Source organism: Onychomys torridus, chromosome 7 (assembly GCF_903995425.1).
Source record: "Onychomys torridus chromosome 7, mOncTor1.1, whole genome shotgun sequence".
Taxonomy (NCBI): domain Eukaryota; kingdom Metazoa; phylum Chordata; class Mammalia; order Rodentia; family Cricetidae; genus Onychomys; species Onychomys torridus.
Genome location: NC_050449.1, coordinates 18,827,500 through 18,852,833, shown reverse-complemented (window position 1 = coordinate 18,852,833; position 25,334 = coordinate 18,827,500). Strand labels below are relative to the sequence as shown.

The window sequence follows — 25,334 nt, the reverse complement described above, 5'->3', positions numbered from 1 at the left end:
AACATTTTATGGGTGGGGCTGATTGAACAAAAGGGTAAACTGTGTGACATGCTGCAGCTCCCAGTGCCACTAGGATGAATGAAGACATGTTGGAAGAATGGAGAAGCAAGACATTTTTTGTTTGTTTGTTTTTTTTTCTTTTTAATTGATTCTTTAGGGAAGTTATTTTGGGAGGGATGCTTTAGGGGTTAGAGGGGGATATGAAGGGACTGGGAAGTGAGCAGGATTTGGGCGCATGATGTGAAATTCCCAAAGGATCAATAAAGAATCATGTTTTTTCAAAAAAAGAAGAAAAAAATGGGCCCAAAGGCTCATTATATTTGAATGCTTAGTCATCAGGGAGTGGTACTATTTGAAACAGATTAGGATGTTTGGCCTTGTTGAAGAAAATGTGTCACTGGGGGTGGACTGTGACATTTCTTTTTTTTTTTTTTTTTTTTTTTTTTTGTCTTTTTGTTTTTGTTTGTTTGTTTTGTTTTGTTTTGTTTTATTGAGATAGGGTTTCTCTGTGTAAAAGTTCTGACTGTCCTGGAACTTGCTTTGTAAACAAAGAAACTGGCCTTGAACTCACAGAGATCTGCCAGCCTCTGCCTCCTGAGTGCTGGGATTAAAGATGTGCGGCACTACCACCAAAGGCTGTGATATTTCAAAAGCCCACACCAGGCCCAGTCTCTCTCTCAGCCAGCAGCTCAGGATGTAGCTCAGCTCCTTCTCCAGCCCCACATACACTGCATGTTCCCTTCTAGGATGATAACTGACTCAGTCTCTGAAACTGTGAGCAAGCCCCCAATTCAATGTTTCCTTTTATATGAGTTGCCTTGACCATGGTGTCTCTTCATAGCAATAGAACTAAGACAATTGGCATTCCTACAATTCAAGAGTCTATATGGCCTAATTGAAAGAAATGTGTCATTCAAATAATAAAATACTCATGACAGTTGTATTTCCCTGTATCTCATCTGTAGACCAACCAATGAACCCTTCCTTTGCTTTCTTTTGCAACTGTCCTATTAGTGTGGTTAGTTCAGTTGAATTCCCATGATGTAGAAACATTCAATGATTTTGTCCATGATTGCATCCCTCACGTCTAAATCGGACTTCCAATGGTGAAAATGTCTTCAGTGAATGAATAAGTGAATATTTTTTCTGAGTTTCCTATGGAACCTTGATGGAAGCCTTTGGGTATTTAAGTTCTTTATTGTTACAGGTCATATTGTCCATGAAGATTTAAATAAAATTGCCCCAAACTGCCACAGCATCAAAGTAGAGAATAAAGGACCCTTCAGCTTTCTCAGGTCAGGAGTGCTGAGCGGGTCATACTTTCCTTGGTTCCCCTTTTAAAAATGTCTGACTTGCCTTTCATTGCCTGCACACCCTTTCCCCCTACCCCTACCCCCACCCTCACCCCTGCACCAATTCCTCATCTCAAATTGAACACTCAACTGCCACTTAGTGTCTCAAAATATTCTTTTTGTTTGTTTGTTTGTTTGTTTTCTTTTTTGAGACGGGGTTTCTCTGTGTAGCTTTGCGCCTTTCCTGGACTTGCTCTGTAGACCAGGCTGGCCTCGAACTCACAAAGATCCGCCTGCCTCTGCCTCCCGAGTGCTGGGAATAAAGGCGTGTGCCGCCACCACCGCCCAGCCTCAAAATATTCTTATATTCTTAACCCAAGGTCATACTTAGCAAACATAAAAGACTTTGCACTAACAGAATTGGACAACTCACATCATTTATAAGTATAAAATAGAAATCCCCAGCACACAGGGCTTTCATCATTGCCACCAGAGTTCAGATCTCCCTTGATATGCTGGGCCCTTCTCTTGCCTTAAATACCCATTCTCTTTCCTCCAGTTTCCCTGTCTCCCTGTATTCGGACTGATGTCTTGGCCAAAGCCTCATCATTATCACCCTATGTTGCTATGCCTCACAGAGGCCAGGTTACTCTGAGAGCAATTCTGCAGTGGGATGGGAAAGATGCCCTCTTTTCTTCAAGTACTTGGAATATTGTCTGTTGGCTTGGCAGCTTTGTTTGCTAACATTTCCTTTTTGAATTCCTGCTGTCTGTTTTCAATCCTTTCTCAACATGGTTAAAGTCACAGCTAATGATCTTCATTTGTTTCTATCAAAGGGAGATACTCTATGTTTCCATGCTAATCTGTTTAGAGTCTTGTGTTGTTTCATGTCCACCTGGCCAGTGAGGAAATCTTATCCTTTTCTTTTCCTTTAAGTCCAAACAGAAAGTGTTCCCCAATGCACTGCTGTTGGAATTAGTTATGTGGTCTTGGGTTCTCCTCATGGACAGTTAACCACAGTCCATTAGATTCCTCTTCTAGTTTTCCTAGACAAACTTCATTTGGCTGTTAATCCTGCTCCTCTCCTATTTTAAAGGAAATTTCCCAATGATATCACTCATGTTTATCTCACCTACAATCCGCATTTGTTATTGTTGCCTCTAGACTATGACAACTCCTAGCATGGTTGAGGTGTCATTTTCTTCTATTAGACTAGTGCTGAGGATACTAAGCACACCACAGTGCTCTCCTGAGAATAAACAACTCACTGACTATTATTAACAGTCATCCTTACCAACTGTCTTCTCCCTGGGTTTGACATGCACACCGTTGGAGAGCATTTATGTCTGGAACTGTAAGCCTGCTCAAATCTCCAAGGCTGGAGAATTCACAGGCCCCAAGGGAAAACCTGCTGATGTTCTGCTCTGGCTATGACATCCAACTGTTCACTAAGTACTTATGTTATACCTGTAGAATTGGTGCTTCTCCCAGTCTTGGTCACAGAACCTTCTTTTTGGAGTGGGCAGCAGCAAATTCAGAAACTCATAGCAGGTCAAAGTGATGAGAATCAGTGACTGTTGAGTGTTTGGCCTTAAACAGAATATTAGTACCCCCACTCCATGGCTCAGGGAACATACATGGAGGGGCAGAAAGCTTGTGAGAGCAGGAAGATGGGAAGGAGTGTGTGGAACAGTCTTCTGGCCAAGACATGGATTTAGCAACTGTGAGCTCATGGAGAAGTATATGATCTGCAAGAGATGGGGTCCACCAGCATTCTAGCATGAATGAGTGAGGAGCTCAAAATGCCCCGCCCCTCTCTGGTGAGCTACAGGTTTTTAATGGTTGCTGGAGGAAGAGGAGTCATGCAGCTCAGTACAGCTACTAGTAAGTTGTACTTGCTCAAATCAACAAATCTCACCCACACTCTTGCAAGCAGCTTTAATTAAATGCAGCGAGTCACACAGACACACAAAGACATGGCAGTAGCATGGGGATTGTTGGAAAAAAAAGAGGCCCAGGTAGAGTGGGAGGGAGTTTAGAGAGGACAATAGAGTGAATATAACCAAAATGCATTGATTATGTATAATAATATATACTTTCTACTTCTACATACATATAATTATGTATGTATAATATACATATAATTTGTGAAAGAATAGATTTGAAAAGGTGGCAGCCCTTTATCTATGAACCTTTCATTAATGTACGCCAAATTTAACTTTTGCTCCTTTATTCATCTGATACCTGTTCATAAACCAAAGAAATATCAGTGTCATACATAAATAGTGAGAATAAATTTGTATAATTAATTCATTTAGCAAACATTACTGTGAACTGTCGTATGAAATTCCACAGAAGAAGTAAGCACTGTGTGTGATTCACACCAAAAATAGATATACATTCTGATTCTAGTAATTTCATAGCACAGGAGAAAACAAAGGGTGCATGGAGAGAAAGCAGAAACATGACTTAGGCGGTGATAAAGACGCTCGGCAGATACAGATGAAGCACCACAAAAACAAATTAAAAGGATGTGACTCTCCTAAGTGGCCTCCCCTCGCTCTGGCATTTAATTAGAGCTTACCTCTTGCATGAGTCATCCCTTCTACTATGTGACTAAGAAAATGAGCACCTCTCACTAATGTCTCTGAGTGTTTCCATTCTTCAAACTGCCAGAAAATTATCTCCACAGACACTAGCAGCATGGAAGAGGGAAGAAGCATTTGAATTGCCTGAAAAAAAAATCCCTGGATACAAATTCTGTGTTTGATATATTTGATAGAATCTTAACTGGTATTATTACATGGTAATTATCCTTTGTACTTCTTAGAAGCCATTTGTATGATGAGGGCAGTAGCAGAATTATTGTGACCAAACTAACCAAAAACATTTCAAAAGGCACAATGCATTTGGACTTGGATACATTTTAGAACAACTAAATAAAAAAAAATCCATAAATAAGAAAATAAAATTTCAGCCTTGAAGTCATGAAAGTGGGGGTCCTCATCCCGTGCACTTAGAATGGCTGCTTTCTGATTTCCTTGCATCTCCCATCAGGGATAATTTTGTATTGTATGTACATTTTCCTTTTATTTTTAAAGCCAGAGATGAATGCAATATTTATCCTTCTAATAATGTCTAGCATACATGATGATTTGCTCATTTTTTGGCTTTACGTGGAGACTCATTCATCTCAGAGTCAAGTTGCCTTTTATGAAAGGCACAGAACACAGCAACTACCGCAGGCAAGATGTATCAGCAGACAATGTAAGCACAAATGACAGACAGGGAGATTTTTTTCCACTTGAAGCCTGTATTCTGGCTCTGCAAACACTCCTATGTTCCTGATAACTAAAACATTCTAATGCAAAACCCTTCCACTGATCACTTGAATACTACAGCTTTACTGGGAGAGGATAGGGCATCCTTAGCAAGCACCATAAGGTACCTTTATTATATGCTTACAAATACACTCAGCACAATTTTAGACAAATTGTTCATTGTCTTTCACATGTAGAAAGAGTATCAAGAACTTTTGGGGTCCGTCTTAATTTCATTTCAGCCTTCCAAGCCAGAGAATGCTTTTTTTCTTTCTACTCTGAATGTGCTAAATGAAATTTAATAAAAAATAATTTAATAATTTTCCCTATGGCTTATTCAAATATTCAATAAAGAAACTTTATCCTTATTGTTAATTTTACTTTTGGCCATTTTCTTTTGTATTAAAATCCTTTCTGAAGACAGAGAGTAATGGACTATCATTGTCTTTAAAATAACATGCAATCCATCCACAAACAAGTAAATTATTCGTTGTTCTTATCCCTCACATTCTTCTTTGCTGTCCTCTCATCAGATGAGAGAAGCTCAGATTCACTGTGACCCACCTTTCTGCTTCTCCTGACTGAATGTACATAAGAACTGGATCCTTCTCCCAAACTCCCAGGTCCTATGTCTCTAGCCTATGCTGTATTTCCTGTCAAGGCCTTCACAGCCTAGTTCAGAAACAACCAAAAGGAGCAGTTAACATCAGTGTGTGTGTGTGTGTGTGTGTGTGTGTGTGTGTGTGTGTGTGTATGTGTGTTTGTATGTGTATGTGTGTGTGTATGTGTGTGTATGTGTGCGTATGTGTGTGTATATGTATGTGTGTTTGTGTGTGTGTATGTGTGTGTGTTTGTGTGTATGTGTGTGTATATGTATGTATGTGTGTGTGTGTGTGTGTATGTGTGTGTATGTGTGTGTGTGTATGTGTGTGTGTTTGTGTGTATGTGTGTGTGTATATGTATGTGTGTATGTGTGTGTGTGTATATGTATGTGTGTGTATGTGTGTATGTGTGTGTATGTGTGTGTGTTTGTGTGTGTGTGTGTGTGTGTGTGTATGTGTGTGTATATGTATGTGTGTGTGTATGTGTGTGTATGTGTGTATGTGTGTGTGTATGTGTGTGTGTGTGTATGTGTGTGTATATGTGTGTGTGTGTGTGTGTGTGTGTGTGTAGCTCTTTCTAACATATGTTTTAATTCTGAAATGTCACTTATAGGCTCAAGCTTTAAATGCTGTTCCGCAAACAGCAGCGCTGTCTTGTGACTTGGTAGAGCTTACAGGAGGTGGGGCGTCTACCTAGTAGGAGTGTGTTCCTAGGGGCAGAACTTTAAAGTTGATGCTCAGCCCTTAGAGCAGTGGTTCTCAATCTCCCTAATGCTGTGACCTTTTAATACAGTTCCTCATGTTGTGACCCGATCATAAATTATTTTCATTTCTACTTCATAACTGTAATTTTGCTACTATTATGAATCATAATGTAAACATAATGTTTTCTGATGGTCTTTGGGGTTCATGACTCACAGACTGAGAACAGCTTCCTCATAGCCCATCTTGCTTCTGCTTCCTGGTCCACTATGATGTGAATAGTGGCCAGCACATGCACCCACACCCAGGAAATAGGCAGCTGCACCATGCCTTCCCTGCAGGGATGGACAGAAACCTTGGAAACTCATGGGCCAAAATACACCTGCTCTCCTTTAAGTTGCTTTTGTTGAGTATTGTGGTTACAAAGAGATAAAAGTAGCTAGTCACCAGCCCACACAAATGGACTAAGGGTACTCTTTCTGTAGTGGCAACATGGTGGTAAAAGGAGGAGAAGGGGCATTTTCTGCCTAGACCATTAGTATAAATTGCAAAACAAAAAAACAAATAAGAACACAGAAATTGACCCAAGGTAGGCAACAACTTGAAGAGGTTTACTGCAGAATAACTGATGTTTCAGTGTGACTATCCCAGCACTTCCCTTATCCATTGTAGCTAAAATTCCATTTTACAGAAACAAAGTTGGGTTAAGTTTAGATTAGGCTGCACAAAAGTTCCAATGGGAAAGAACAGGAAGAATTTTTGTTGGTGTGTTAATTCTTCTGTTTAGTATCAGGAAGTAACATTCTGTCAATACTGTGCTGAAGCATTTATCTGAATTGTTCTATTGTTAATAAAAAACTCTGCAATCAAATATTGGAGTAACAAACTGATAGATCCAAAGAGCAGCAGAGGAACCATCATCTGACCCTCTCTCTCTATCCTTTCCAGATTGAAAAGGCCCTTGAGTCTCTCCAAGACCCTCTCTAGCTCTTCCTGTTTCTCACTATCTGAGTCCTCCAAAAATCTCTATGGCTAATTCCAGTAGACTAGTCATTGACTCCACCCTTGATTCATAGTTACCTTTATTAGCAGTCTTAAAGTGCTACAGTGCAAACAAATATCCCTCAGTACTAGGCACAATAAAATGTAAACCAAGTTACTATTATAAACCTAGATAGGTATATCTCCAGGCATTAAGAGTGCCTTCTTTGAGTGGTCCTTTCTGCATATAAAAAAAAAAAGATGTGTATGTGAATAAACAGGAGAACTGTATGCACTGAAGTGAGAAATGCAGAGTGCCAGTTCTGGATGAAACTCTTGCAGCTTTGACTTCCTCAGTTGTCAGCTCGGAGTCTGCTGGTTCATTCAGGAGAACTTTCAGGAAACTGCTGAGCTTGTAGTGGGCCAAACTTACTCTGTGGTGTACCCATCTCTGCCCCATTCATCCCTGTACACAGGATCGATCTGATGAAGTGGAATCAATCCAGTTTGTATGACTTCCATAACCATTTGGGCATAGATGTGTCCCACCATCATGCTTTTACTCTGTCCTGCCCACCTTCCTAAAAGGCTGGGGGCTTCAGGCACTGGTACACCATGGAAAGAAAGCCTTGAAATGCAGCCAGTGCTCGGGAAGTAAATGGTGGTCCAGTAAACACACCAGGAGTGCTTTGTTGTTGGGTGGTTCCTGTTCCATAGCAGGAAAGATGGAGTCTTTGGAGAGTCATTTCTCTCCTATTTCTTCTGATGTAGTAGTTTGGATCTCCGTTGGACAGATCCAAGTCCCTAGTTACATCTGCAACTACAGAGGCAGTCCCCTAAGTGGGGGCAGGGCAGTACCAGGTAAGGGATTAGAAACCACAATGTCCAGGTCGTCATTCAGGAATGGCAGTGTGGTGTTGTTCCCTTTGGCCACTGGCACCTTGCAGGGCCATCAAGTCCTAAAGACCAATGGTGGGCTCTGCAGCTTTGTTCAGGCCAACATTTTTTTTTCTTTTTTCTTTTTGCCTCCAATTACTGATCTTTCTTCTGCAGCATTTTAGCTATCACTGGCTTTGCAGGCTTCTCTGGTTCCTTTTCTCCACACGCCCCCTTTCTTTACTTGTAATAGCAGTAGCATATTCATCACAACACTTCTACTTTTCTTATTTATCTCTGTTGAAAACTTCTACTGCTTGATCTGCCTGGTCCTCGAAAGTTCTATGGAAGACTGGTTGCATGAAGGACACTTGCTTCAGTGTTCCCCATTTCTTGCATGCACTGTATCTCTTCTGATCTCCACTGGAATAGGTTGACTGACTTGACCCTGGGGATACAAGCCCCCCAAGATTGGCACATCCACTGCAAACACACACAGCAGGATTCCAGGAAGCTCACTGGGGACCTTTGGCCTAACAGGTGGCATAGTAACTTATCCTTCTCCCTCAGCAGTTTGGACCAGATGAGCTGGTGCTGCTCAGGTAGCTTCAGATCGCCAGGATGCAGGCAGATGGTAGAAGTACTGCCAAGGCAGTGAGCTGGCTCAGTCCAGGAAATGGTGGTGGCAATGGACGGTGGGAGAGGGATGATGGGGAGGTGGCTGGAACCCGAGGAAGGACAGTGGTAGCCCCAGCACTGAGGCAACAGGAAGATTTTGGAAATGAGATTCAAGATGTCTCTATTAAAGAACAGATAATCAATGTTGCATGAATGCTTGGCTGGCTGAAAAGCTGTATAAATCTGAGATATCCAAGGATGCTGGCAATCCTAGAGAGACACCCAGATGTGGCTTTTGTCTTTAAATGTGTCCTTCATATTTAGAATAGTTATTTTTTAAAGGGTGACAATATGAAGAGCAATATAACAATATGGATGAATAGACCTCATGTACCATTAGTGGAAATTTAAAATATGCAGCAACTTCAGAAAAACATGCTGGAAGTTACTTGAAAAGTTAAAAAAAAAAAAAAAGGCTAGAGGGATAGTGGGTAAAAGCAATTCTTCACTAAGTCGATTAGCTTGAGTTCCATGCCAGAACCCAAAAAGGAGAAAATTGACTCCCAACTTGTCCTCAGATCTTGAGGCATATGTGGCATGTGTGCTGTGACCTACACACAGAGACAGACTAATGGACAATTAAAAAGTTAAAAGTAAATGTCACATTACCCAATTATTCCCTTACCCCAGGACTATGAAAACTCCCTTCTTCTAAACAACGTCATGCAAATGTTGGCAGCAGCGTTCCTCCCAACAGAATAGGAATCATGTGCTCAGGAGTGACTGAGCAGGTGAACACAGTGCCAGCTCTGCAGGCAGTGAGCTGTTCAGCAGTGAAGAGTAAATGGAGATACTCAACCTCAGATGAATCCAGGTGACATACCGCATGGAAGAAGCCAAGCACAAAAATGGGTAATTCATGTGAGTCTATGTATATGGTGTTCTATGAAAGGTAAAACTGTACTGAGGCAGCACACCAGTGCTTTCCAGGGGCAGTTTGATTGCTTGTCAAGGGGTGACTGTGGAACTTCTGAGGCATAACTGAAGTATTACTAAATTCAGTAATGCTGATGATTGTGTGACTGTATGCACTGGCCACATTTTCAGGCTGCATTTCAGGTGGGTACATTTTTATGTGAAAGTTATACCTCTACAGTCTATAAAATTGATTTAAAATCCCTTTAAATTATGTGCTAATCTTTATGAATTAGAGGAAAATCGGAGACATGTATTTTATTTCTCACCTTATAATTTCTGAGTTATTATCGATCATTCAGTTTCTGCTCATGTATCTTCAACTGTGTTTCAGACTTCAGAGAACTAAGAAAACTCTGTATAGCATTGGTCCAATATGCAGATCTCAGACATTGTAGTTCGTTGGTATTGCATCTTGTGAATTTAATTTACTAAACAAATTATTATATAAATACTCTTGCTACAATCTTCCATAATTTGTGATTTTTAATATTCAAATAAAATTTTCATTTTTTAGTTCTTTGAGAATTTTGTGCAGTGTGTTTAGACCATAGTCACCTTTCCCGTCTTCCCAGACCCACCTTCCTTTCCTTCCCACACAACTTTGAGTCCTTTGTCTTATGTTTTTGCTATTTTTTTTCCTATCAAGATCACTGTGTGATGCCCAAATAGTCTTGAATGTGTGGTCTCCCACTGAAGCATAGTTAACCTATTTGGATCTATCTTCTTAGAGAACACTTATCATTCCTCTCCCAGCAGCTAAGAATTGGCAATAATTTCTTACCTAGGAAGGGGTAGGGATGGAACCATATGCCAAACTCCTCTTTCCATGCTTGTTTAGACTTGCACAGGTGCTGTGCATGAAGTTATAATTGCTGTGAGTTCATGTATGAAGCTTTCTTGCAATATCAATAGAAAAAAAAAAAAAGATTTATTTTCATTTTTGAGTAATGCATATGTGTGGGTATCCTATGTAGGAGTTTGTGTATATATCTGTGGTGCCCAAGGAGGACTAAAGATACCCTACAGAGGACAGAAGATGGTGCTGGACCTCCTGGAACTGGAGTAACAGCTATTTGTGAACTGTTTCAGGGGGTACTGTGAATCTGATTCTGGTCCTCTGTAAGAATGGTAGAAGTTCTTAACTACTTAGCCATCTCTCCAGGTCTCTGTGGATTTTTTTCTGTACTTCTTAACATTGTGATGACATACTTGTAAAAAATTAATGCTATAGTTCTACTCAAATACTTCTTGTCATTAATTATATGACAGCATTTGGCTAGCTTTCATGAATTCATTTCCCAATTGGGCACCTATGAGGACTCAGGGAATTATGATCATTGGTTAATAAAGACAAAAACAAGACCTGCAGCCAACATATTGTTGGGCTGTGGGAAGTATTTCACTAATTGAAAGAGTATAAAAAGAAATGGGAATTAGACTCTAAAAGAGATTGGCATATTGATTTCACTCAAGGGAAAGTAAATAAGTGCTTGTCTGAAGACTAAAGAACATAAAAATGTTAACCCCACATCTTTGCCTACAATTTCAGTTTTCACTAATGAGAAGAGACTGTTTCACTGTAGCCAAGAGATTTTATCTTGCAGGAGTGAGATATTGCTGGCCTACTCCAAAGTTCCTTACTGTTAAGTAGTGTCAGAGAGTATAACTCCTAAAGCTTCCTTAGACCAAGTAGGTAGAGCATGCTTTGCTCAGCAGTGCTCAGAGAAGGGAAAGCTGCAGTTAAGGGCTTTGGTATCCATGGTTGTTATATTCCAGGAAGGAAAGGAAATGTCCCTTTATAATCATCATTGCTAGTGAGTAAAGAGAAAGCCACAGAACCTGACTTTTGGCAAATACTAGATCCACTCTAAAGAACTGGAGGAAAAATATTTTTATGAATAAACCAGGATTATGAAAACTGGGAACAGGGACCCATCATACAAGTAGAGCTGAACTTAGAAAATAAACACAAACAGAACTGGATGCTGTGAGGAAACCCAAGCAGGTCCTATGCCTGAATTTAAAATCACCCCAGTAGATAAAATTTGAAACTGGGAATCTTGAATTAGGATATAGAGGTCAGTTTTAATAAACTGTGCTATAATTCAGGAGAAATGATAGAAAGAAATAAAAGTTAAAAGGGACCAAAATGAGGGAATAATGACTGGAAATCCAGCCTGGGAATATTGAGTGTCCTGAGAAAGAAGTCACAGTAATTTGAAATAATTATGTAAACTACATCTAAATAGCTTTCTTGCTGGGGACAGAATGCAAATCAGGAAGAGAAGCTGCAAAGGGGTCCAGACTTGGCTGCCTCCAGATGTTATCAGGAGCTTTAGGCTACAGCTGAGTTACTTTTGACTTGAGTTGAAAATATAGCCAAGCATTAATGTGTTATAAGAAAAGGGAAGGCAGTCTTCCACTTACAGGTAAGATGGCGGATTAGAAGCTGAATCTGAGCAGACGGATATAGAAGGAAGGAAAAGGACAAAGGCTGCTGTATGTAGATGCTCCCTCCAACACCCCAGCATTTGCTCTCCACATTAGTGGCGTGCACTGAATGGACCCAGCTACATGGCCACTGCTGCTGCTGTTGCTACAGCCCAGTAGGTCCACAGGTGCCGTTAGCCACCCAACATCAGCCTTCAACGTCTCTAGCAGCGAACTGCTGGCCAGAGTGGCACCAAGAGTGAGTTTTTCTCATAAATGGACATCCAGTTACAACCAATGCCTTCACCCTTCTTCTTGCTCTCAGCCTACACTGCACTGTTGATTAGATAAGCACAGCACCACTGTTAGTTAGATAAGCACCCTTCTTCTCTGTCAATGACAGGTGTTTTTATCATCCTTCTTTCACTCAGCCTACACTGCCCCATTGACTAGATAAGCACCATTGTTCTCTGTCAATGACAGACACTTCTGGGAGAGCTATGTGAGTGAAAAGCAAACACTGAAAGATCAGAGAAGGCTAGGTACAAGAATGTGAACATATAAAACGTGGTCAAGGAACTTGACCATAAGACAACCATCTAGAGAAAACAATACCTCTCTCCTGCCCCAGATACAAAAGAGAGACATGCCATGGAACTCAACCTTTAAATATTTATGAAAGAGATTAAAAAGCAGAGGTCCATGATCTTCTAGAAGCTTTATCCAAAATTACCAAAGACTAAATGACTCAAAGTTTTCAGTGTCCTTAATCTTAATGGATAACAGAAACAAGTTGTTATATCTACCCAAGGTATCATTACTGAACAATTAAAAGGAAATCATCTTTTTCAAGCTGCAAAAGACACAGGTGACTCTTAAATCTACAAATGGATTATAAATGTATGTCTCTATGTCTTGCTATTTAAATGATGTGATCTTTGTATTAGGCAACATTATAGTGACAATGAAATGGCCAGTGGTTATCACAATTATGGAAAGGGCAGGAAGGTTGCAAGAGCTCAAATACACACACATTTTAGGACAGCAAAACTAAGCCATGTGATGCTGTAATGAGTGTTTGTTAGAGGCCACAACCTTTGGAACAGAAATGGTGGCGTTAACGAACAAAATAAAAATCACTTGGAGGAAAAGGGCATCCTAAGATGGAATGCAAATCATGACAAAACCATTCAATTATATTATAGGTGAACGAAACAATCTAAGTAAGGGAAGAGGGGAGAAAAGTTCTTAAATAAATAACTTTGTAAATGGCTAGAGTCTAGAAGATTCAAAACAAACTAACATATACATAAGCATGCTCTTTGACTGATGATTGATTCCCACAAGGGTATAGGTGAATAATCCTAACACTACTGTGGTGGTTTGAAAGAAAATGGCCCCCAAAGAGAGTGGCACTATTAGGAGGTGTGGCCTTGTGGAGTAGGTGCAGCCTTGTTGGAGGAAGTGTGTCACTGTGGAGGTGAGCTTTGAGGTCTACATGTGCTCAAAACCTCCTAGTGTCTCAGGTCACTTCCTGTTGCCTGTAAGCTGTAGGACTCTCAGCTACTTCTCCAGTACCATGTCTGCCTGCATGCCACCATGTCCTACCAGAATAATGGACTGAACCTCTGAACTGCAAGCAAGCTACACCAATTAAATGTCCTTTATAAGAGTTGTCATGCATGGTTTTTCTTCACAGCAATAGAAACCCTCACTAAGACAAAAACTATATATTTGCTAGAAATTTTATTTTATTTTTTTTTTTTGGTCTTTTTGTTTTTGTTTTTTTTGAGGCATTGTTTCTCTGTGCAGCCCTGGCTATCCTGGAACTCATCATGTAAACCAGGCTGGTCTGGAACTCAGAGATCTATCTGTCTCTGCTTCCCAAGTACTAAGATTAAAGGCATGCACTGCCACCACCCTGTGTGTGTTAGAATTTAATCGTCCTCAACCTGTGGCCTTGTTGGTGTACAGGGCCATGCTGCCACTGGAATCATCCTGATCTGAGTAGCCAGTGCTTCCACCTGGAACCAGGATGTCATCCAGTTCTGGGCTGCTGCCGAGGGCCATGTTTGGGTCCATGGTCCAGCTGCAGTTTGGATCTGTGTTGATGTCCGTGACCTTTGTTATCACAGGGGCCATAGAAACCATGTGTAATGAAATCAGAGGGCCATGCTGAGTCCACCCACCGTTCCCTTATCCTGGGACACCTAGCCCTGCCTCTCAGTGGACACTGCAGCAGGAGAGCTGGCCCTGACCCTCATGGGAGAGATGGCCCCATTCCTCACCACAGGCAAGGGAGAACTGAACCTGATGGCAAAGGGGTAGGGGAGCTGGCTCTGCCCCTCCTCTGAGCTGGTAGCCTCAGCGGCCTGGACTGACCAGTTCAGTTACCACCCAGGCCCACAGCCAGGCCTAGGGTTGGCCCAACCTAACATCTACCCCATCTAGGACCTACTGGACCTCGTGGAGGGACTGGTCCTGTGGAACAATACCTGCAGGATCTCCATGACTTGAGATGGCCTTAGGATAGCTCAGAGGATTTCTGATGAGGATTCAGTGATGATGGTGTACCAGAAACTAGAGACCTTGAACCAGAGCAGTGACTCAATTCAATGAACATTTGCTGGTAAAGCTGATTGAACAAAAGAGTCTACTATCTGACATAGCTCCTGGTGCAACCAGGACAAATGAAGAGGTGTTGCAGAGGCAGGAAAGATGGAGAAGCAAAGAGGAATTTTGTTTTGTTTTGTTCTTGTTTTTGTTTGTTTGTTTGCTTGCTTGCTTTCATTTTAGTTTGATTTTTTTTTTTTTTTTTTTTTTTTTTTACTTTTTTGTGGGGGGTGTGTTGCAGGGGTGAGGAGAGGATATGGTAGGACTGGGAGGTGAGTAGGATTGGGGTTCATTGTGTGAAATTCTCAAAGAGAATAAAGAATAAAGAAACTATGTTAAAACATTTAATAGCTGAGTAAGCCAGCTTTTTAACTGCTGGAACAGAAGACGACAGCCAAACACAGAAAGAATGTGGAATGATTTGCCTGCTTGTGGTGTTGTGGGAGTCTCTCTTGAAATAAACACTATCACACCAATGAGCATGGAAGAGAGGAGATGTATTCACCAATGGACCAGGATAGCTCCTGAAAGGCTTCTGTCTGGTCCAGTTTGCCGTCTCATTTTCAACCATAAAACCAAAAGGTGGGGCAAGCAAGCAACTTGGATTTCCCAGAAGCACACGTGGCAGGTAGCTTGGGGTCCTGTGTTATGTTACAGTCTGCAGTGGGGTGGATGGAGGTGGTTGTAAGCTTTTGTGTTCAGGTTGCTAAGGGAACAATTTGTGTTTAGCTATTTCTCCAGGTCCTTCTGTTCCAGGTAGCAAAGTGAACTCATGCTATGCTTTAAGTAAATTACTAAATAAATGAATAAATCACTATCTAATAATTGATCTTTTCTATCTTATTCTACTTCAATGGACATGACCTGTAGACATGTATTCAGCTTACTATGGATATACACTTCAGTATCAGTGAGTGTATCTTAATTTCTGAAACATTTTTCATCCAGAAGAAATAGAGTCCCATAGAGAAACAGATAATTCTATGACAGTGGCTGGAATTGTACAAAATGAGCATGAACATACACTGGAAGTCTTGATTACAAGAGTGCCATAAAGAAAAGAGAAAAACAAAGCAAGGATGAGTTACAGTTACAGCCTTAAAGTTCCTGAAACTACATGGCTAAGGCTACTTTAACATAGCGCCTCCTGCAGCAGGAAAATGAGCATTCCAATACTGGCTAAAAACATTCTGGAATTCTGATTCGCAGGAAAAATGCTGGTGAGAATTGTTCTTTATTCTTCAAGCTAATGTTTGCTTAAAAATTTCCCAGTCTTCCATTACGGCATCTGGATGGATGATGTTTTCTAAATGCATTTTTTTGCTCATAAATATTATGTACAGCAACTGCCTTAGGGATTAAGATAACATCAAAGAAATTATAACTCTCAGAATACTTGTGAAATTAAGAAGATAGTCCATATGGAGAACAGGGAAGTTAAAAGAGATATATACATTCATAAAACTATAGCCAAACGCATTATGTGGTAGTGATTGTAGATGGATAAAAATTCCCTGACAGAAGACCACATGCCATCTTTAAAAGCTTCGTGTCAGTAGCATGTAGCCCAGAATGACATACCTGTTTGGAAGAGAGAAGATGGAGTAGCCACAGCCACAGCCATGGGCAGCAATACTACTATCAACAGAAAAAGAATTAGAGATTATTTTCCCCAAAATGACAGAGTTTAATTTGCTTTGGTAAAAGGAAAACGTAGGCTTATATTTTAGGGAACGTACACCGCAAGTTCTTCCACAGGAGCAGTGAGGAAGAATGAATCATTTATTGAGGAATTTTACCACATACATGTGCATAACTTTAAAAGGTTAAGGGTGCTGTGACTAATCTGGGAGAGGTTGGGGGAGGACTAAGACTATGATCAAAATATACTGAATAAAAACTTTTAATATATTTTTTAGAAAGTATTGTGACTATCATGGAACATTTGCTTTGTTCCAGGGCCAATGCACAATATTTCCCCTTCATTACTGCAGCTATTACATTTACATGTTTATTCAATAATGGTCCAGAGACTCCAGAATGTTGAATAAATGCAAGGGAGTTTCCCTAGCCGAAGCAAGGCAGAGCCGGGTTATTATAGTGGCTGCCTAGATTTCAAAGCCTACATGCAATTTCGACACTCTGTTCAAACAGCAGGCACATTAGTGTAAGCATATTTGTTCCTAACACTGTATCCTTCAAACAAATTCCGAGTTTATGAGAAATTGTAAACTATTCAATCCAATAGTTTTAACAATAAATATGCATTTCTCTAACATAATATGAAATATGTTGTAGACTTTATTTAAACTGATGTGAAGTTTCATTCCTTCAAGGTGAAATGGTGTTGGAAATATGCTAGGATTTGAGGACAAATGAAAAACCAGAGAGGAAACAGCAAAAATACATCATAAGAAGTACATGATATGACTAATTGAAGTTGGAAGTTCCGTTATAGATTTGAATTTCCAATTGTTATTTAAAAAGTAATAAACCCAATCCCTTCACAATTCCTCTGAAAATACAAGAGTAAATTTTAATGAAAGTGAGATAAGGGAAATTAACATGAATTAACACAATTTTGAAATGTGTAAAATAAATATTTATAGATCTAGGGGCAACTAGCTGAAAAGGACCACTGCCTAATTCCGAAACATGATCACAAGTAAAAGATGCCGAAATGCATGCAATTACAGCAATAAGTAAAATGGTAAAAATAATGAATAATTTGACCCAAATACAGCAATGAGCAATTTAATAAATCATTCAGAGACAAGAGAAATCATTTCTAATGATTAGTATTTTGATAATATATTCATACAATTTGAAGAAATAGGTTTTTTTGTCGCAAAATACAAATTCCTCGAATTGGATTAATTTTTTAAAAATGGAAGCACATGAATTATGAACCAAAGGCTGTGGAACCCCCAGCTGGATCAGGCCCTCTGGATAAGTGAGACCATTGAATAGCTTGATCTGTTCCCAAACAGATCTGTGGGACCCAGTCTATGGGACCAGGATCTGTCCTTAGTGCATGAGCTGGCTGTTTGAAACCTTGGGCTTACACAGGGACACTTTGCTCAGTCTGGAAGGAGGTGACAGGACCTGCCTGTACTGAATCCACCAGGTTTAAATGAATCCCCAGGGGAGTCTTGATCCTGGAGGACATGAGAATAGAGGGGAGAGGGGCTAGGGGGAAGGTGGAGGTGGGGGCGGGAGGGGGGAGGACAGGGGAACCCATGGCTGATGTATAAAATTTAAAACACATAATAATAAAGAAAAAAATTATTAAAAAATAGAAATTCTTAGAAAGGAATTTAAAGTATTCTGAAGCATAGCACAGCAGTCACTGGAGGCCACATAATGGCAAGGGTAGAGGAACAGGGTAGGGGTGGGTTGTCTATACTGTAACTGTGGACAGTGGGAACTGCCACTGATATTCTCTGGCACAGTAGGGTGTGTATAATTCAGCAGAATCTATTAAATATTTCACAAAAAAGCTAAAAGAAAGAACATTCATCATGCTGATGACCTTGATTTGGTCCTTCAATCATACTTATGTATGGAATTATCACACTGCAGCCCATGAAGATGTATGTACAGGTTTTACATTTCAGTTAAAATACAGTACTCAAATCATTTCAGAACATTATATTGGGGACAGAAATTTTTTAAAAATCTAGAGAAAAATGGCCCAAATATTCACACCTTCTAAGTGCACTTATTTAACCTCCCTTAAAACAGAATTTGTTATAGAATGTCTTTGTATAGCAATAAGTAAATGCTTTCAAATAAAAAGCAGATGTAAATTCAATTTCAACCTATATCTAAAAGAGAAAAACTCTGCAGTTTTCAATCTGTTTAAAAGTTGTTTCTAAATTGTAAAGGGTCTTTCTTTGGACCATCAGCTCCCAAATAATGACATGGAGACTTATTTTTGAAAGCTTGGCCTTAGCTTAGGCTTGTTCCCAACTAGCTCTTACAACTTGAATTAACTTGCATATATTAATCTATGTTCTACTATGTGGCTTGTTACCTCTCCTCAATTCTGTACATCAAACTTCCTCCGCATCTGCTGACGAATCTCCTTCCTCAGACTCCTCCCAGCATTCCTATCTCTGCCCAGAAGTCCTGTCTATCTTCTCCTGCCAAGCTATTGGCCATTAGCTCTTTATTAAACCAATCAGAAGGTGCCTTAGGCAGGCAAGGAAGGACAGAGACACATCTTCACACAGTGTGATCAAATATCCTGCCATGCTAAATCAGGCATGCAGGGCTGGGCTGGTTAATTTTTTTTGTCACCTCAACACAAACTGAAGTCATTTGGAAAGAGGGAGCCTCAATTGAGAATTTGCCCTCAGAAGATGAGCCTATAGTCAAATTTGTGAGGCATTTCCTTGATTAGTTATTGATGTAGGAGAAACAAAAATGAAAGCTGAGCAAGCCAATAAGCACTCTTCCCTATCATGACAGTTAGGGTGTTTGGCCATCCAATCACCAGAGTAGGGTAGGTAGCTCAGGCACTCTCTCAACCATTGTCAGTAGTCTATAGTGGAGGTATCTTTGTGGATTTCTGGGGACCTCTTTAGTACTCTGCTTCTTCCTATTCCCAGGGAGTCTTTATTTATCATGGTATCTCTTTCCTTGTTCTCCCACTCTGTTCCTGATCCAGCTGGGACCTCCAGCTCCCCTAAGCTCGCTTTCACCCACTCTTGCCCTCCATTACCCCCTCTCACCCCCAATTTGCTCAGGTACATCTCATCAACTATTTCTCTGTCACTAGTTGATCCCTGTGTCTTTCTTAGGGTCCTCCTTACTAGGTAGCCTCCCTGGAGTTATGAGTTGCAGTCTGGTTATCCTTTGCTTTAGAACTCTCATCCAGTGACTGGTGGAAGCAGATGTAGAGATCCACCAAACCCCAGGTGGAGCTCCAGGAGTCCAATCTGCACAAGAGAGGAAGGATTATATGAGCAAGAGATATTGAGACCATGATTGGAAAAAGCACAGGGACATATAGCCAAACTAGCAGAAACACGTGAACTGTGAACCAATAGCTGAGGAACCCCCATGGAACTGGACCAGGCCCTCTGAATAAGTGAGACAGTTGATGAGCTTGAACTGTTCAGGAGGCCGCCAGGCAGTGGAACCCGGACCTGTCCTTGGTACATGGGCTGGCTTTTTGGAACCTAGGGCCTATACTGAGACACTTTGCTCAGCCTTAGTGCAGGGAAGAGGGGACTGGACCTGCCTCAACTGAATCTACCAGACTGAGCTGACTCCCCAGGGGAGACCTTGCCTTGGAGGAGGTGGAAATGGGGCTTGGGTTAGGGGGGAAGGCTGGGGGTGGGAGGAGGGAGGACAGGGGAATCTGTGGCTGATACATAAAATTAAATTAATTATAAAATTTAAAAAAAAGAAGCACTCCCCCATGGCCCCTGCTTCAGTTTCTGCCCCAACTTCCCCCATATTGAACAATGATGGGAAGTGTAAGCCAAGTAACCCTTTCCTTTCCAGACTGCTTTTGGCTGTAGTGTTGACTACAACACCCAAAAGCAGGCTAGGACTGGGCTGTGCTTTCTGCAGTCCCAGCACTCAGGAAGGTAAAACAAGAGGACAAGGAGTTAGAAACCAGACTGATGTCTCCAGCAAGGCTCTGCCTCAGACAGACCAACAAAACGACAACAACAAGAAAGGAAAACCAAAACGTCACCAATAAAACAACTGCAGCTTGCTTTCTGTGATGTTTAAATTATGCACTTGCCGTCTGCAGTATTCAAATGATTAATTCTGTGTAGCTTAGATGGCTTTGTTTCAGAAATGTAGGAATGGTGTGATATTAAAAACACCTACAGATTTCTCAGTGACTTGTCAGGAGAGACAGCTTTATACTTAAGTGAGGATAAAAAACACCCACAAGCCACAAGTAATCTGTGATCCAATAGCCAGTGACCATGTTTTAACAGGTTGCAGATGGTTCGTTTGTGGTCTTAGAATGCAGAAGGAGCAGGGGATGGGTCCTCTTAGTACCCTGGCCCAGCCTTAATCTGTAATTGTAGCTAAACCTTCATAGTAATAAACCATGTCTGGGGACAGACAGACGTAAGTGTCAACAATGCCAGCATCCATGGCATTTGCCCCCTCTCTCCCCTTAAAGTCACATGAAAGATAAGATTATAGCTAAAATTATAGAAAGTTATTCCATCTTCTGTTATAGAAGTTGCACTAACTAGCTTAATACTAAAGATAGGTGTTTGTTGAAAGAGCTGGCCGAGTGAAGCAATACAGTCAGAAACCCAGAACTCCATTAACCATGTTTCTTATGAATCATGAAACCAAATATCTGAAGTAAGCATTTGGGTGGGTTGCCTTCTAGGCCTTTTCTCAGTTTGGACTAGTCTTGCTGGCCAGCGGGCCCCTGTAACCTGCCTGTCTCTTGTTCCACCCAGTGTTTGGGTGACTTATACACACCACCAGGCTTAATTTTTACATGAGTGCTTGGGACCTGAACTCAACTCCTATTGTTCTCACAGCGAGCACTTTCCCCACTGACCTTCCCCCAGTTCCATAGAAATAATTTTAAAGTGAGATATGAAGATATATAAACCATAAACTTCACCAAAGAAAATGAAAGGAAACGTAGACATGTCAGGCTCTTGGTTATTGAAAACATGCTACTTGTGAATTAACAGGTTTTTAATGTTATTTCATTTAGAATCCCAACAGACTTCTGAAGTAAATTAATTCTATTGTCAAAAACAGTGTTAACTCAGAATGTGATTCCAACACTTTCTTTCTTCCTTCCTTCCTTCCTTCCTTCCTTCCTTCCTTCCTTCCTTCCTTCTTTCTTTCTTTCATGTTTATTTATTTTGCATGTGTGAGGGGGTGTACATGTCACTAGGAGACTGGTGGTCAGAGGATAACTTGGGGGAGTCATTTTTTCCTTCTCTCTTGTGGGTTCCAGGGACTGAACTCTGGTGGTCAGGTTTGAGGAAAGTGCCATTACCTGCTAAGCCTTGTCATCAGTCTGATTCCACTTTTTTACGCTTCATTTTTTAAAATAGCATCTTAAAATATATCACAGCCATTCTAACTTTCAAGCTGAGTCCTTTGATGTTTTTCTTTGGTTAGAAAATAAATACGCTAATTTGAAACTGTGACAATGCAATATTATGAAAATATCTCTTACAGTCTGAGAAACTGGAGCTTTTGCAGGACCTCACAGTCACAGCTAACAATTTACCTTGGGGTCACTTAAGACCTAAGACAGCTAGCCTACTGTATACTCAGCCTGTTTGTTCAACCTTCTTTTAAGAGAACAATGTACCAATCAACCTTGCTCGCCTTGTGTTTCCCACAAAATCAATGTTTACAGCCTAAACCAATACACAGCTATAATCTTAAATGATGTGCCTTCCATACCCCTGACCCAGGTAATGAATGTGTTCTAATAATCATTTGATGAAAGCATCCAAAATAGAAGTAAAAAAACAATCTTATAAAGTGAATCTACAATGTATGTTGAATAGAACATTTATGGATAATGCTGGACACAACATTTAAATATTACTTGATAAACAATGATGCTTGTAGTATTGTTTGTTATCAGAGTCAGTTGGGTTTATTGGAGTCAGGGACTTAATCCCTTGTAAAACTCTGTTAAAGTATCCCATTCCTTCCCTATGTAATGCTCTCTGTACTGTTGAACAAATACAGAGAGACACACATGGGCACAGATACACCACAGACACATACAGTCCCACAACAGACAGACACACACAGGCCCACGTTTGGTTCATGGGTTCAGAAAGTTTCATCCCATGGCCAGCTGGGTCACTGCTGTAGATCTGTGACCAAGTGCAATATCCATAAGCCACAGAAACATGCTACCCTGGGAGCTGCTCATCTCATGGCAGGAAGGAAAAAGAGACAAGGGGGCAGGCATACTGAAATCCCCTTCAGAGGCATATCCATCACCCACTTCTTCTACCTAGGCCCCACCTCTCAACATTTCTGCCACCTTCCTATCACATGTTGATTTATGAACACATCCATGAATGAATCCTCTGATGAAGTCAGAGCTCCCTTGAGCCAGTCACTTTCCAAAGGTCTCTGAAGACTCCTGACCAGCATCAGGCTTGGATCACATTTGTCATCTAAATCATAACAACACACAGTACATTTTAATTTTTTCTCTGTCTTTTTCTCCATCTCTCCTCCCCAGCCAGTCTCTTGCCCTCACTCCCTTTCTTTGGTTATGGTCCCAGCCTTTAACATCTGAGCCTCCTCTGAGCCCATCACTTGAATTTTCTACAGGGGAACTGTACGTCCAATGTCCTGGGAACAGTGGTGATAACAATGAGACAATCCAAATTAGACCCAACAGAAGTCACCACACTGAGAGTCAGGGGAACCTGATTCTAACATCCAGCCTACAGCTACACAAAGTACCTGGCTGTAAAACATCTTGCCTCTAAGATAAAGGAAAGACAAGTGAAGTCAAGTAATCTTGTATGGCTCCTTCTAGTTGCAATAGGGGATCACTTTGACAGTGAGACCCTAATCCATCAGAGCATGGATCTGTCTATTATGTGTGTGTGTGTGTGTGTGTGTGTGTGTGTGTGTGTGTGTGTGTGTGTGTGTAGTAGTTTGGGGCTTCTTTTCACAACTTGGAGCCCATAATAATAATTTCATTTTGCAGTAATTTATATGAAGCTTTGATTGGCCAGAGGTTTTCCCCTTTGCTTTTCTAGATGATCCACTTTGAGGGGACAATGATATGATTTTTAAAATAGCACCATGGCTATGATTTCCAGCTTGAGAGTAAAAAGTAGCATCTACTAACTTCCTTCCTAAACCTCCACAATGCACATGATAGATTCAAAATAGAACCCACATTATTCACTGAAGCCTCAAGTTCTCACACAGCTTGGTTGCCATGGACCTCTCTGACCTCATTTTGAATTCTTGTCCTTGTTTCTGGCACCTCCGAGTCCCTAGCCTGCTTTCTGCTCCTCATATGCACATGCTCATTCCCTGCTGACATGTCCCCAGAATGATGTCCTCTGAAAGCCATCTGCTCAGCCACCCAAACTAAAGCAACCCCTGCCCTCTCCCTGCCACCCTCAGCTTAGTCACCTTCCCATCACGTGTCAAACTCTGACCTCTTTTCCATTTGTGCCTCTGTCTGTGTCTTTCTCTTCTATTATAGAGTGTGCCCAGTGAGAACCAAGCTTTGTTTCTCTGGTTCACTGTTTCACCCCTCACTCCTGGAGCAGACCTGCCACCTTGGCCATCAGGAACTCCTTAGTGAGATACAGGGTTAAAGGGGGATTGCAAAGATCAGATGGACACAAGAGCCAAGTTGTGAAATGTGCATTTTTACTTCGGACTTATGAAAACATTAATTTCTGTCAGTTAACAGCTTTGCAGTTCTATGACTCTCCTGAAGTCAGTTTCCTAAAACTTATCACCTTTCTTACCTTATTTGGTGGCCAGTAAAGTGAGACAACTTATGAAAATCATCTGCAGAGGAGCATATATGAAGGTCTCCTTTCCCCCTTTTCTCCTCTGCCCCTGTTTATTTCTCTGTTAGACTAAGATTAAAGTGCCCATTATTATGGACATCTTCAAGTCCTGGTTTTCTTCTTCAAAGAGTATCAGACTCAATCTTCCTGTGTACGCATTCCTTGCACTCCGTCATGCATGTCCAATTCTCCTTAGTCCACAGCTGGATGGTGCTCTTTGCATCTGTCCAAGTGTTTGCCTTCTCCAATTGATGTTCCCTCCTGGGATAGTTTTGAAGGGTCTCTCATTTAAATGGTGGTGGGTCATATAAGAAAAGACTCATTGGAACTCACTGCTGTCTTAGAGAGAAAAAGTAGCCAGAAGAAAAGGACTCTTGAGTGCTTTGAATCATTTCTCTTTCCGTCAATTAATTAGTGCTTGAACACATGTCATCATTCAACTTCCTTTGATTTTAGGAGCCATTTGTCAGGCAGTAATATCATGAGTGATAATGTCTTCCTATAAGAATCAGAGAGACAGAAGTGCTCTTAATAGAGGAAGTGTTGTTCAGTCTCCTGCTACAGTCATTTGGTGAACAAAGATGCAAATGGAAACTATTAGACTGTGTTCCATTTCAGAATGATGCTGTTGCTGTCTTCTTTGATATTGCAGGAAGACCCATTTGCTTGCTTTGAAACAGAACTGACCTATTTTGGTAGCATCCTAGTATCCTGTTTTTACATGTGTTGTTCCTTTCCTCTAAGGTTTAGAGGTAGAAGTAGGCATTTATTTGTACCTGGCGTTTTCTCCAGTCCCGCCTGGCCCACAGTCAGGACAAATCTCTCTCACCTGCCAGTCTTGCAGCCACTCAAACCCAACCAAATAAACACACAGAGATTTATATTATATATAAACTGTATGGCCATGGCAAGCTTCTAGCTAGCTGCTCTTATACCTTAAATTAACCCATATCTATTAGTCTATAAGTTGCCACGTGGCTCGTGGTACCTTACATCTCGCTTGTCATGCTGGCAGCTGGCAATGTCTCTCTGCCTCAGCCTTCCACTTCCCAGAATTCTCCTCTCTCCTTGTCCCAACTATACTTCCTGCCTGGCTATTGGCCAATCAGTGTTTTATTCATTAACCAACCAGAGCAACACATTTAACATACAGAACATCCCACAGCACTTTATTAATTTACTTGTCTTCTTTTATTTTTACTAATAAACATGCTTAGAACAATAAATGAAAGTTGAGGGCAACTTTTAATGTCTTATCAAGGATTCTGGCATATAGTGTTTTATCATTACTACACATGTATAATTCTCCAATTTCAATTTCTGTTTCCTTTTCTAGCCAGTCTTTTGAAGGTTGTATATGTGTCTGCATGCATACAGATGGTGTGTGTGTTGGGGGGG

The 25,334-nt window shown here is 40.9% G+C and overlaps 1 pseudogene; it reads right to left on the bottom strand.

Moving 5' to 3' along the window:
- Window positions 1-7,277: 7,277 nt before the first annotated feature.
- On the bottom strand, window positions 7,278-13,950 carry LOC118586972 (annotated as a pseudogene).
- Between the last annotated feature and the right edge of the window lie 11,384 nt (window positions 13,951-25,334).